At 48.7% G+C, this 10,987-nt stretch overlaps 1 protein-coding gene across 2 annotated transcripts in view; it reads right to left on the reverse strand.

Annotated features, from left to right (window-relative positions):
- C15H9orf3 (chromosome 15 C9orf3 homolog) overlaps positions 1-10,987 on the reverse strand; it is a 365,530-nt gene that overhangs the window by 108,865 nt on the left and 245,678 nt on the right. The window lies entirely within an intron of this gene.

The following is a 10,987-nucleotide window of genomic DNA, read 5'->3' on the forward strand; positions in this document are numbered from 1 at the left end:
TCTAACTGGGCACGTGACAGCATCAATCTTCCAGAAGTACCTGGGCTTTAAAGAAAGGGCAGCGCTCCCTGGGTTACAGCGTGGAAGGGAGCCCAGTCACGAGACAGCTTCTCTTCATCAACGGCAACACGCACGAGGAACTCGAAGGCCCCAGGTGCAGCATCACAGGTGCTTTCAGGGCTTTGAACGGAACTGTTTGGTTGGGACAGCCCATTTCGGGAGGGTAAGGCATATTCACAGCACACATCGGGCACAGCTGCTTCCCGGAGAGTAGTGAGGCAAAAGCGAAATCGCAACATTATGGCATTTAGTGCGTCAACATAAAGTATGCGCTTTATAGGAAAGATGGACGACAACCAGCAAAAATAAGACAAACCACTACCAGACCACAGAGAGCCTCAGGTGCGACGAATAAGGGCCACTTCCACTGTCTCCTTTCAGCCAGGCCCTGTTCTGCTTTATTTGGGTGTTATCATTGCTTGGTATGTCCTATCTAAAGTCAGCTGAAATTCTTCTGCTCTCAGGCCCCGCTGGCTTGACTACTCCTTAAAACCACTAAGTCTTCAGTAGATTCAGGATCACCAGAGCTCAGGCTGTGTCCTTTTGCCTTCCTTGGCTAATGCAGCTTAAAGCACACCCATCCCCTCAACCTCTTCCAGATAACTCCTGCTCATACCCAGGTCTCTGCTTCCAGAGAGGCCTTTCCTGACCTCCTCCCAGCCTGAGGCAAGGCCTCCCCAGGGCCGTAACATCTGTCACTCTCGCTGTTCTCTGCCTCACAGCGTCCACCAGGGTTTGTTACTGAGTATTTGCTCGACGACGCGACTTAGTTACTGTCTCCTCGCTGGATAGAAACCATCTGAGATCTGATTCCTAGTATGAAAGAGGATCCTCTTTTTTTTTTTATTTGAATGAATGAAAGCACATTTAATTGTAGACTCATTAAAATTATTCCTTTTAAAGACAATATTCACTTTTCCAGCAAGATACTTCCAAGTTGTTAAGCTCTGCCTCTTTTAAATCTTAATGTGTTATACGCTACATCATATATAAAAGTCTGCAACTATATACCTGCTTTCTCCCTCCCTTTTGGAATTCCAGAAGTTATGAAAAGATCCAGTGTTACACACACTGTTAAGGAGCTGGAAGGCCTAGGGCACCCCTCCCCTGACCCTGTGGGTGGTGCTGCCGACGGGAAGTACTGAGGTAGGGAGGGAAGGGGGGACTGGCTTGGGGAGGGCTGGAGGAAAAGGGGACTGACTGATTTTCTCTTCCTTTTCTCCCCCATGTTGGTCACTCACTGGTGCATCTTGTCCTCCCTAGCCAAGAGCAAAAGGAAAGGCTGCTGAAAAAGGCAATTGCTATTTCAAAACAGAAGAAGTTCGTGGAGGGAAAGGGGGCTTACGCAGAAAAAGGGCTTTGCGTTCAGATGAAAGCCGATGGCCCTCTGTGTGACTGGCAGGCAGGAGAAGGGGAGGGGACGGCCTCTCTAGGCCCTCCAGGGTCCCAGACTCAGTGGAGTTACCCGGCAGACCTCACAGAAAGGCCAGTGCCACCCTCGCTGGACCTTCCACTGCTTCTTCGTCATTTCACAGCATCGGCCTCAGTGCAAATGGCCAATTCCCCTGTAAGTTGTGAGTGTGTGGGAGCGTGAGCATGCGTGGATGTGTGCACGTGTGTCCGTGTGTGGGTGGTGGAGGCAGGGGAGACTTGAAGAGAGGAGGAAGCTCTCAGCGCACCTTCCATGAGGTCTCTGTTCTTTCTTAAGCTTTGTTTACTTGGGAGGGAGGCTGGAGATTCCCTTAATGGGCAGTAGCAATGTGCCAGGAGGAGGGTGGAGCTAACTCACCAGTTAAGAGAGAAACACCAGTGAAGAAGGTGAAAGCCCAGGGCTGCTCAGGGCTGCAGGCAGGAGCCTGACCCCTCCACCAAGGGAACTGTCCTCTCCAGCGGCATGTCCAGCAGCAGATAAGGTGGGGACAGTGCACTCACAGCCACCAAGAACCGGTCTTCCACTGGGCAGCCTAACCTTCAATGTACATTACAAAATCTATCTTACCTCCATCCTCACACATCTCACTAGAAAATAAGGCAACTTCAAGATTACTTGTGCACAGGTAGGAAAGTGTCCTTCACTGGCTTCCTTTCCAGCCAGAAAGGGACTGTGCCCAGAACCCTGAGGCCAAACCTCCTTTCACCCATCCTTCAAGCAATCCTCAGGAAAGCTGGAGCAAGAGGCTGACTTCTGGGCCAAGTCAGAGGGCCAGGCTCACACCTGTGATCCAAGTGCTTTGGGAGGCTGAGGCAGGAGGATCACTTGAGGCCAGGTGTTCAAGACCAACCTGGGCAACATGGCAAAACCCTGTCTCTACTAAAAATACAAAAATTAGTTAGGTGTGGTGGCGCGCGCACATAGTCCCAGCTACTTGGGACTGGCAGGCAGAGGGGAGGCAGAGGTTGCAGTGACCTGGCATGACACCACTGCACTCCAGCCTGGGGACAAAGTGAGACCCTGTCTCAAACCCCCCCACCGCCCCCCAATAAAAGAGGCTGCCTTCTGAACTGAAAACAAGTCTTCGCCTTTCCCATAAGATATTTAAGAGGAAGATGCAGAATTTGGAAAGGACTTGAAAGAGCAATAGTGACGGTCAAAAGGGGAAGCGTCCACAAGAGGTAAAGGGAGCTGAGGTTAAATATGCTGGAGAAGAGAAGTCCAAGGAGTGACTTACTTGCTATTTTTGGGTGATTTTACAAAAGACAGCGAACGGCTGTTGTGCATCAGCATGGGGGAGTGAATATGAAGACACGGACATAAATTTCCTTTGGGGAACTTTCGCTTACAGGCACTTCTCTAGGGGTGGCATGGAGTGGGGGCTGGGAGTTGAGCCCTGGAATGTTACTAAGTGAGGTCCAAAGTCTTCACCGGAGAAGACTGAAAAACAGGCAACCTTCTCCATGTGGCGAACGTTCGCTGGACGGCTGCTGGGCAAACGTTCTGTGGAGGCTGGATGATGGGAAAACCCAAGGAGTGACTGTCGATTCGGGATGTGTAATAGACACCAGGCAGAATGCTACCAGCACTTGTAGAGATGACGGTCCTCTAGGTGTTGAAGAACCACCACTGCGGGTGGGACAGGTAAAACAGGACAATAGGAGGTGCATCAGGAGAGGCTCCCTAAGAATGCCTGGTGGGGCAGAGCCAATAGAAATGGAAGAAAAGCACGTGGGGCGAAGACAGCAGGAGCAGGAATGCCAGTGCAGTAGTGTGCAGACTGTTCAGCTCAGCGGGGCTGACCTCCAGAGTGAGCTGAGAAAGAAAACAGGGGTCCTGCGGGGACTCTGCAGGCCCTGCTACCGGGCCCTGCCTTTGTCAAGGAGGCTCTGGGGCACAGCTGCGGAGGGACATGGCAGGGACCTGAGTCAAGGAAGAAAAAGCAGAGAAGAGGCTGGAGGCAGCAGACCACACCGGAACCTGCGGAACGTTTCCGCAGGAGGCAACAAGAGGGGCCCACATGGATGTGGCGTGCAGGGGACGGATCTGGAGGGCAGCACTGGAGCAGTCCAGCTGCAGGGTTGGGAGACACTGTGCAGACAGTGGCCCCCAGGAATCTCCACAGGATGACTTTCCGTAGAAAGTATGCAGCTGCATACAATGTGCCTGTGCCACAGTCTTCGGCCAACTCAGAGGGTTAGTTCATTGGCAAGTATTAAGGCAAATTCTGCTTTAACATAGTTAGTACTTACACACACACAGAGTATTCTACAGTGGCACTAAAAGTGAAACAAACAAAAAGTCCTCTATCCACTGCCAAGAAAAGGCATAAAAGTAGAAGCTACTGCTTATTGAACACCTACTGTTTACCAGACACAATAGACAGAGTATCATCTATACTTGACAATAACTGTGCAAGACCAATATTATTATTCTTATTACTAAAGACAGGGTCCCACTTTCTCACTCAGGCTGGAGTGCAGCAGCTCAGTCTCAGCTCACTGCAACCCCCTCCTGCAGGGATGGAGCAATCCTCCCACCTCAGCCTTCCGAGCAGCCGGGACGACAGGCATGTGCCACCATGCCCGACTAATTTTTAAAATTTTTTGCACAGACAGGGTCTCACTATATTGCCCAAACTGGTCTTAAAACTCCTGGCCTCAAATGATTCCAGTCTCCCAAAGTGCTGGGATTACAGGCGTGAGCCACCGCACCCAGCCAAAAGACCAATATTATTGTCTTCATCTTAGAGACGAACAAATACAGGTTCCAAGAAATTGAGAAGTGTATCCAAGGCCACACAGATGGTACTTGAAGAGCTGGGATTTGAACCTGTGGTGCCTGGCTATGAAACCCCAGCTTTTCTTTCTGTCCTAAACTCCGGCTTCATGACACACGGGTTTCTACTATGGAACGGACAAGCTGGCAGAAGGGGTGGACCTACGCCTGCTCCAAACCATGCCGACTCCCCCCTCACTAATCTCTCCTGCTGAAGGCGGCCTGGCTCCTGCATGGTTGCCCTGTTTGTCAGCCCTTCCGTTACATTTCTAGAGGTGATCGGGAGACCCTTGGGAGGGTCGGAACTGTGAGAGCAGGAGAGCTCGTCAGTGAGCTGCATCCGGAGGCTACAGGCACTCTCCGTGAATGAAGAGAACATGTGTTTTCAGATCACTTTTCTTTGGAAAGGTTCGAAGCATCTTATAACCATTATTCATTTCTCATGATATCCCTGTGAAGTGAGTGTCAATTGTCGTGTGGCTTCTTAGCACAGGACCATAGGAGGACTCTGACCCAAGCCAGCAAAGGAAAAAATCCAGGTTTCCAAACTTCCAGTATCAGTGTCACTATCACACTGCATCATGCCCTATTTGGGGATTGTTAATGTGGAATAAGACGTTCAATTATGAGAGAATGATGAAAGCATTAATTCCAGCTGCTAACAAAAATTTTTAAGGTACGATGAGTGGCCTTATCTCCCAAGGAATCATGAGAGACCATATGAAAACGTTTGATTTTCAGGGAAGAAATGGACTAACGTTGTAGAAAGAACACAGCATGCACGTAGCTCAGGGAGGAAACAGGATGTAGGTCTTACGAAGAAAGACCGCGTGTGCAGTTTCTGCTGTTTGGAGCGTAATTATTGCAATGGCATGGCAGGTGAATTTTTAGGTCTGGGCGTGGATTTACGCAGTGGTTAAACTCAAAGCTGACTTTTTCAAATCCAGATACTCAGAATCGAAGCCAACGGTGAATTTTTTCCCTCTGAGGTCATGTGGCTTAAATAACCGCAACAGACAAGCAGCAGCATTTCCACTTAGCCAGGACCCAGAACTTACAGGAAATTACTCTTCTGCATGTCTGATCACTATGGAAATCGATTTTATACAGAGAGGTAAAAGCACACAGACCCAGGACTGCGAGTCCTGCATATCCGCACTCGTGAGGCGGACTTCCCGCCTCAGTACTGAAACCCGGGCCTGAGCCCGGGCCTCCTGGGTATGAGGAACAGCAGGTGGCTCTGCCCCTCTGGCTGGCTGTTCCCCGGTGCGCTCCCACAGCCTATAGGGTGACTCTGAGTGTCGATGGTCTCCAGTCCCTCCGAGCTATAAGTTTGGTCACAGTTAATTAACACAGCAGGGGAGAGAATATGCTGACCACCTGGCATGATACTGGTTAGAAAAACAAGCTGTGTGGAAAGCCAAAAAGCAACCAATTGTTCATCTCTCTATGGAGTTAAAATAAACCAACAGGCTTGTGTGAAGACGGTGTTGCCTATGCCTGTATTTACTCGCTCAGCTGATTTCCAAGGTGGGGTGACGAGAATGGGATGACTGGACGGACCAGCTACTTGTGCCTGTCAACGTGTTGCTGATGAACAGAAATGTCTTCACCGCTCTTGGCTCCTGTCTTCAGCTCCCGAGATCCTAAAGATCACAGTCAGTGCCTCTGAAGGGAAGCAATTTTCACAGGAACTAAATGACAGACTTAAAGAACTTGGAAGTGCAACCAGATAGAGGTCAGGCAGCGGGAACTGCAGAGCTCAGGGTCTGGAATGGAAAATGCCCTTTTCTGGAATTCAGTTTACATCTGCATCGATGTTTACATTTAGTTAGTTTACATGTTTAAATTCCCTCTCTACATGTGGGTGGATCTCAAAGCTGTGCATAGTTACTTATTTTCTTCCTTTTGTTTTTTTTGTTTGTTTGTTTGTTTGTTTTTTTGTCTCCCAGGCTGGCGTGCAGTGGCGCAATCTCAGCTCATTGCAGCCTCAAACTCCTGGGCTCAAGCCATCCTCCAACCTCAGCCTCCCGAGTGCTAGACTACAGACACATACCACCATGCAGGCTAATTTTTTGTATTTCTTGGAGAGATGGGATTTTACCATGTTGACCAGGCTGGTCTCCAACTCCTGAGCTCTAAGTGATCTGCCCGCCTTGGCCTCCCAAAGTGCTGGGATTACAGGCATGAGCCATGGTGCCGATTTATTTTCTTGATCAAAACAAGTCATTTGTGCTTGGGTAGATAATAAAGATTGCTGAGGTCACACTTATAAAACGAGTACCGTGTAGCTCCGTGGGGGAGAAACAGCATTAGATTAAAACGAACACAGGAACATGCACACACACACACAGTAACTGATGGGCAAGGAAAGAAGTGGAGCTCTTACTGACACTGAACACAAGGCACAAGGACACCGGCGTACGGTGCTCCACGGGCTCTTCCACCAGGAGAGGCGGCTGCTCAGGGTTTGTCTGGGGTTTCTTCTGACCACTTTTAGTTTTATCTGACAGCATCTTTCTGCCTTCAAATGCTCACCCCTTCCACTCCCTCTGCCCCATCCAGACTCCCCAAACACCTGCCCTCCTGCATTTCCATTGCGACTTCAGAGTGTGACTTAGTGACAAAGAAAAAAAGGTCAGACTCAACTTTTACAACCAGTCAACCAAGTCTTATCTGTGGCAACTCTAAAGAATGCCTTGGCCATTCATTACTCTCAAACCCACCACCACCGTCACCGCCCCTGCCACAGCTCCAGCCACCGCCGTCACCGCCCCGCCACAGCTCCAGCCACCCCCGCCCCCGCCCCGCCACAGCTCCAGCCACCGCCGTCACCGCCCCCGCCACAGCTCCAGCCACCGCCGTCACCGTCCCGCCACAGCTCCAGCCACCGCCGTCACCACCCCTGCCACAGCTCCAGCTCTCCAGGTCTCTTGACTGAACCGCTCTATTGGTTTCTAATCGCTGTCCTGACTTCCAGTCCTGTCCACCCCCGTGTCCTGGCTTCCCGTCCCGTCCACCCCCATCTCTCTGCCACACTGCCCTTTTCCAGTCCTGTCCACCCCCGTCTCTGCCGCATTGCCCTTGGCAGATGTCTTTCCAGTCTGTGACGGTGCTGCCTTCCTTAAACCCGTTAGAGGTACAGGTGCCTGAAGGCTCAAAGCTGGGACTGCTGAGACCCTCTATATGTCCCCAGGACTCTGAACCTCAGCAGAGCACTTCCTACACGGAGTCATAACGACTTGTTTCTGTTTCGTCTTCGGTAGTCGGCTAGGAGCCTCCTAGGGCTACTCCTGGGATTTATTCCTCTCCGTTCCCCCGTGTCCAGCCCAAAGCCTGGTATGGGAGATGCTCAATAGAGAATGTGGAGTAAACCAAAGCAAGGGAACAATGCAAAGGCACTAAGGCCTGGAGAGTGCTGGCCCCTGAACATTGACGGACTGGTCTAATCTGAAAAACCCTGCCTCGGCAGAATGGCTCACGTGCCTAACAGATGTGCCCAAGGATCAGTTTGCAACAGAGGCCAAAGATTAGAGGCTCCGGGGGGTAGGTGTGGGGCCTTTGGAGACCTAGATAAAATTGGTACAATATGTCGCATAACTAATAGGGTAAACAGTCTGTTTTAATAGCTGAACTAGATTCTGAGATTAGTTAGCAGGCAAAAAGATTTTTAATTTCAAAATATATTCTGGTATACCTGCTGAAATCGATTCGTTGTAAAAGAGAAATCTCCTTAGCTTTTAAGGAGATTGTTTTAAAAAGAAGCTTAAGCCTGCTAGACAAAACATGATCCTAACCGGGAGAGGTATCCTATCAAAAGGCATGTGATTGGTGACTGGGGGCTGCCATTAAGACAGGGACACTGCTCTTAAGTTCCACAATTACAACAACAAAAGTCTCTTTGTGGGCTCCGTGTGCAGCCTCCATAAATATTCACAATGATACAGTCCAGGTTCCCCCAGAGCCAGAGGGCTTAGGGGCATCCAGATGAACTCCATAACCTTATTAGGAAGAGGATTAAAAGAGAGAAGGCCTCCAATACCAAAAATGCACTTTGTTGCTTCAGTGAAAATTGTTATATTTATGCCCTAAGAAGTTATTTTGAAAGAATACATAGTCACCACTCAGAAACAGACTTCGGTAACAGCCTAAGAAAGTAGTAATCATTTCTATTAATTTTCTTGTTTTCTCTGTGTTAGTTCCTAAGGAAAATGCTTCATTCTGTCAGAGGACCTGAAAAGTTATTCTGGGGTAGGTACGAAGAAAAGGAAAAAATACGCCCTGCAGGGAAACTATCTTCTTGATCTTAACAGCCACATGTGATGGGATTTTTGCATGAAGAAACCCCATATGTCTGGGTTTTTTTTTCTTTTTTCCAAGACAGTAAATCTGAAAACATTTCAGACTTCCCAAAACAAGCCACATTTCCTTTGAGCAGCCTCCTGAAACACTTAGACAAAGTTTTATCCAGAGAGACTACATGGGGCCTTAGAAATCTTGGCCAATTTCTACGGCCCCACGCTATCTCCCGGATAAGATTTCTTCAGTATCAGAAGGCATGAACATGAAAAGGTAGAAACAAAGAAATTTATCAAATATGGGTATGTTAATCCTATATGATGCGCCAGCTTGCTTTATGTGTGTGTGTGGGCAGAAAAACACAGTTAGTGAAGCAAGATCTAGTGTTTGATAGTACAGTCGGGTGTTTAAAGCTAATAAGACTTTGTTGCATTGTTCAAAATTGCTGGAAGAGAGGAAGTGAAATGTTCCCAACGTAAAAAAGGGGTGGATGTCTCGGGTGACTGATGTCCCAGCTGCCCTGGTCTGGTCATTCCACGTGGTATGCATGCACCAAAATACCACATGCACCACAAATACAGACCCCTATTAAGTATTGAAAATCCTGACTAACAATAATACTTCCACTATTGAAGAAAGAATTTGCAGCCATTCTGAATGGAAGGTGAAAGAGAAGTTTACACAGAAAAAGCCAAGCAAAAATCCAATGCTTGGAACAAAACTTCCACATCCTCAAGAGCCCTGGATCCTCTCCTGAATCTGCACGTCATCTCCTCGTGAGCCCCGGATCCTCTCCTGAATCTGCACGTCATCTCCGGCACCCAGTCTGGTAGCATAAGCCCTGACGCTGCACCCTGGAGACACCCAATTCACACTGCCTATAAGACAGGCTCACGGACATGGAGGTCACTGGCCTTGTATGAATCTAAGTCTATGTCCGTGTCAAAGAATTCATTTCCACACTTGGAAATCTGTTCCATGCATAAAAACGTAGTTAAAACTGTGGGTCAGAAATGAGGCAAGCAATGTTAACTCTTCTTCAAAGAAATGTTTAATTTCTCAAGATGCCTCCGTTTAATGTTTGAATACCAATTTTGCTATTAGAAATTATGTTGGCCGGGCGCAGTGGCTCACGCCTGTAATCCCAACACTTTGGGAGGCCGAGGCGGGCGGATCACGAGGTCAGGAGATTGAGACCATCCTGGCTAACACGGTGAAACCCTGTCTCTACTAAAAATACAAAAAATTAGCCGGGCATGTTGGTGGGTGCCTATAGTCCCGGTTACTTGGGAGGCTGAGGTAGAAGAATGGTGTGAACCTGGGAGGCGGAGCTTGCAGTGAGCCGAGATCGCGCCACTCACTCCAGCCTGAGTGACACAGCGAGACTCCGTTTCAAAAAAGAAAAAAGAAATTATGTTTCAGGGTATTCACTTTTTAACACCTAAATCAAGATAGGAAATTAGGAGAGGGTTGGAATGAACGTATTTAACCCCAAACATTGGTCCTAAGACCCTTCTGCAAACCCTCTTGGTGGCCAGCCAGCCTAAAACTGGATACCTACAAAAATGAGAATCTCCTTCCTTCCAGGGCGGTGAGCTGGTGCTGAGCCGTGTACTGAAAACACACCAGCCAGATCCAGACAGGCCTCATTCCATCTATGCTGTTTTGCTTGCTGAGGGATCTTGGAGTCTCAGTTTCCCCATTTGTAACATAGTAGATAAGAGATAGGTTCTAAAGCCAGACTGCTTGGGCTAAAATCCCAGCCTCCTGCAAAAGCTGTGAGATCCTGGGCAGCTTACTCAGCCGCTCAGTATCTTGGTCCTCTTTTTGGTATAATCAGGATAAAAACATCATGGACCAAACAGTGTTGTTTTGAGGATTAAATGACTGTCTGCATGTGCTCACTTCACTGCTGGCCTATAATAATCACCACCATGACGATGCTGAACAGAACTGTTGTAAGAGTTAAGTGATTACTGGATCTAGATCCTGGATCCAGTGCCTGAAACACAGATGATTATAGTATCTACACCAATCATTAATTGAACACCTACTTTAAAAACATATGCTAGCTCCTTTATTCCTTTCGAAAACCCTGCTAGATGATAGGTTAAAAAACTAAAATTTGGGCCGGGCGCGGTGGCTCAAGCCTGTAATCCCAGCACTTTGGGAGGCCGAGACGGGCGGATCACGAGGTCAGGAGATCGAGACCATCCTGGCTAACACGGTGAAACCCCCGTCTCTACTAAAAAATACAAAAAACTAGCTGGGCGAGGTGGCGGGCGCCTGTAGTCCCAGCTACTCAGGAGGCTGAGGCAGGAGAATGGCATGAACCTGGGAGGTGGAGCTTGCAGTGAGCTGAGATCCGGCCACTGCACTCCAGCCTGGGCGACAGAGCGAGACTCTGTCTCAAAAAAA

This window comes from Theropithecus gelada, chromosome 15, assembly GCF_003255815.1.
Source record: "Theropithecus gelada isolate Dixy chromosome 15, Tgel_1.0, whole genome shotgun sequence".
Lineage (NCBI taxonomy): Eukaryota > Metazoa > Chordata > Mammalia > Primates > Cercopithecidae > Theropithecus > Theropithecus gelada.